Raw genomic sequence first — 4,135 nt, forward strand, 5'->3', positions numbered from 1 at the left:
GGAGATACTGCAAATTAGCACTGACACAGTGGTGGTGGGGTTGGGACAATAATTACTCACTGCCTTCTGCTCAGTGGTAGAGCACATGCCTTGCATGGTCTGACTCTACATAAGACAGTGTCTTACGTTTCTAAGAGGGCTCTGACTTCATGTGCCCTATTTTTCCTATGTTCAATGAACCATTTTCAACAGGAGTGGATGGCAGCCTTCAGTCTCGAAAGACTATGGTATAAGCCTACAGCACCCAGTATTCCCAGGCGGTCTCCCATCCAAGTACTAACCAGGCCTGACCCTGCTTAGCTTCCGAGATCAGACGAGATCAGGCATGTGCAGGGCAAAGTAAAAACAAAACAGGAATCACCAGACTGGAACAGTCATGTAAAATCTGTCTGATTTTTATCCTACCCTTTTTTCAAAGTGCTCCTCCTCCTTTATCCTGCTCCCTTTATTCTTTAAGACTCCTTTAAGTAGGTTAGGCTGAGAAGCAGTCACTGACCAAAGATCACCCAGGGAGCTTTGTGGCTGCCTGGGGATTTGAGTCCAGGGCATATCATGATGATGCTTGATGATCCTTATATTACTTGCCTTTCTCTGCTCATTTCACAGTCCTCTTGTCCATTAACAGGTCTCTAACCTAATTTGCACCTTAGTGAGACAATAGTCCTAGTAATAAATTAAACACACAGAGGTCCTGCTCCATTACAGACCTCAGTTTTCAAGAAAGGGCAAAATGACATCTACAGTTTCCCACTCAGCATGAATTTTTTTTCCCCTATTAGGTATCTCTGAGAACTCAGCAGAGGGATCACCTGGGTTAAGACTACAGTGAGAAGGAAAAACATTTTTGACTCCTTGAGAGAAGATGCTCTCCTTGATTTTTAGATGGTCTTTGAATTCAGCTAAGTGCTCCATTAACACTGATCAGTACTTAGCCTTTCCCTGACAGACTTTCCATATTGCTGCTGAGGTCCTTCAAGAGCAATGAGAGGTTATAACCAGTGCAGTTCCAACATGCCACTGTGAATCCAAATCAACTCTAAGTTGCAAATGCAAAATATAGAATCTCCACCCACCCCAACACCTACTGCAAGTGGTTTGCTTCTCCTACTACAAGGAGAGAAAGGAAGGTAAGAGGTGTGGTCCATTGGTTAAGTTGTTAAGTATTATGCCAAACAGTGTGACTTGGGTGAAAATGTTCAATTCCTCTGGGCTCCAGCTGTAATATGTTGATAATTGTTCTGTCAGAACTTAATGGACAATTGTGTGATAAATATTAGGTCTTTTGAACTACTGACATCAGCTAATGCTTTAAATAACTAAAGGGAAGATCTAGCAATCTTTGCATGAATTGAATTTTAACAGTTATTGAAAGGATTGTATTAGAATAGGCTCGGGCATTCTGAATCTGAATTCTGAATCTTCTGAACATGCAATCATTCCCCCCTTCTCCATCCCATGCCAAGATCTCTTGCTGACTTCCTTGCATTTTGCAAGCAGGAGCAACTAGACATACAGATATATGACTTCTTAAGCCTCGTCATCTTCAGTGCAGCACTTCCAAAAGGATCCATTGTGTAAAGTACAAGAGAATGGAGTATGGTGATGAATATCTATGTATTACATTTTTTGCCCAGCGAAAAGGTCAGAGTGGTGTACATGATTCCTTCCCCTTTATGCCTCCAGCCCTGTGAAGTTGGTAGGGCTGAGAGAGAGAGTGATTGGACCAAGATCATTCATGGTTGCAGTGGCATCATTACGGGGGTACGGGGAGTGTGGGCTGCACCGGGGGGGGGTGATACCACTATTGGCCAAAATTGTGAAAAATGTGATCTTTAGGAATAATACCATCATGTTATATATTATTTAATGCGTAATTTGCAATTAAGCAAACCATGTTGAAATATCTCTATTCTATCAAAAGTTATTAGTCAAAAAACCAGTGGGGGGGGGCAATGATGTGTTGCCATGCCCACTGCTACTAGAATTTATGGACAGGAGGTCTGGTCTAGGGGGTAGAGCCTCCGTCTGCCTGAAGATAACATCCACAAGGTCGCCAGTTCGAGGCCACCGGCACCGTGCGACCTTGGAGCAGCTGACAAGCTGAAGCCGAGTAATTCCATCTTCTCTGAGCGTGGGAGGATGGAGGCCAGAATGTGAAGCCAGATCGGAATGAAACACCTTGAATGTAGTCGTTCTTGAAAGAAAGAACCTTCTTTGAAATTGTAAAAATCCTTATTTAATAAGGGATTTAATAAAGCCTGTCTATGTAAACCTCCTTGAATAAAGACCAAGAAAGGCCCTGTTATTATTATTATTATTATTATTATTATTATTATTATTATTATTATTAATTTGCATCACCCAGTGCAGGAGGCCAATGCATCCCCCCCATGATGGACTGCCTCCCATGCAGTGGGCAGGATGCATTGGCCTCCCACACTGGGTGATGGAAACTCTAGTGGCGCCACTGCATGGCTGAGCTTCAGGACTGAGCAGGGAATATAACCTCGACTGTGTGACTGGTGCTTTCAGCTTTATGTTCTGGTTTGTATGTGAACATGTGGGTGTATTTTAAGGCAAAAAACAAAATTAGTAATCATGTCCTTTTAGATGTTATAAACTTGTCACATCATAGTTGTACACCAACTTGATGTGTTTGTAATGACTCACACTGAATGCATTCAGTAAGATGAGTGAAGGGAAGTCTTACTTCTGTGAGAAACTGGCCTCTGGCCAGGGGCTATTGGAATTTAAGCCAGAGGGAGAAAGCGTGTAGGGAACAGGATGCAGCCTGTGATGGGCAAGTGACTCCTACACAAGACTACATGTTGTTGTTATTGCTGTTGTTTATTTGTCTAGTACTATCAGTGTGCACAATGCTTTACAACAAAAGGATTCAGAATCAAAAACAGATATAAAGGAAACAATAGAGGAAGGGGGTGGGAATACTGGCAAGGATGAAAATGTAATTATTTCATGTACATGTACTTACATTTACAGCACAATCCTATCCTCCCCACCCCTCAATCGAAGCAGCTGCACCAAAAAGGCTTGTGCTGCATCCTCTGGGTAACATTTGTTCCCTTACCCTGGGCAAGACTCTGGTGCTGGATGGGGATTGGGTTCAGGAAGGTGTCTGGAGAAGGGCTTTGGATTTCTGAAGAAGAGATAGAGAGCTGAATATCATCAGCATACAGAAAGTACTGAAAGCTATGGGATCTGAGGTGATCGCTCAGGGACAGTGATTAAAGAATAATATGGAGCCAAGAACAGATCCCTGAGGAAGGCTGATTGAGAGAGGGAATGGAGAAGAAGAGCTCCTCCCTGTGAAAGCATGGAAATGATCAGGCAAGTAGGAAGATCGACACCCAAAGACAGAATGATGGGTACCTACAGCATAAAGAGAAAGTGATGAACTGTTAAACATGGCAGAGTGGTCAAGAAGGACGAGTACAGAATAGAGACCATTTGATTTAGCAGTGAGAAGGTCATTGGTGATTTTTGTGAGAGCCATTGCAATAAAGTACAGGGAGCAGAATCAGGAATGGGTCTGGAAACCAGATGGAAGGGAATCCAGAGTGGAGTTGCTGGAGAGGGAAAGTCAAGACAGTGGAAACATGTAGCATACTCCTGGAGTTTGGAAGCAAACAGTAGAATGGAATGGTAGTTGGACAGGCAGAAGGACTGAGGGATGGTTTCTTGAAAATGGGGAGGCAGAGGTAAGTTTAAATGCAGTGGAGAAGGAGCCAGAGAAGAGGGGCAGGTTGATGATGGGGTGGAGAGGTAGAACAATGGCAGGGGTATGTTAACCAGGAGTCAAGATGATATAGGATTGGGGGGGGGGATGAGTGGCCACCTTATATTGGGTGAAACTACACCTGGCAATGGGAATTCCAGCAGCTCATTGTTAGATATGCCTGGTTAGGCTTTCACTCTGGCAGTTCAGTTTAATCAGGTCAGGTCATAGTCTATGAGTCAGAGAATATCATTGTGGCTTGATATTGCAACCATTGGCATATCAGTTCATGGTCTTCATTTAACAGGCTAGCAAAGCCTGCATTTAACACAGTGCGAGCAAACGTGCACTGTGTAGGAAGGGAACAGATACATGGCTTGGACCCAAAGGTCCATGTGT

General features: G+C 43.5%; 1 pseudogene; it reads right to left on the bottom strand.

Moving 5' to 3' along the window:
- Nucleotides 1-232: 232 nt before the first annotated feature.
- On the bottom strand, nt 233-351 carry LOC136649865 (5S ribosomal RNA; annotated as a pseudogene).
- Between the last annotated feature and the right edge of the window lie 3,784 nt (nt 352-4,135).

This window comes from Tiliqua scincoides, chromosome 4 (assembly GCF_035046505.1).
Source record: "Tiliqua scincoides isolate rTilSci1 chromosome 4, rTilSci1.hap2, whole genome shotgun sequence".
In the NCBI taxonomy this organism is placed as follows: domain Eukaryota; kingdom Metazoa; phylum Chordata; class Lepidosauria; order Squamata; family Scincidae; genus Tiliqua; species Tiliqua scincoides.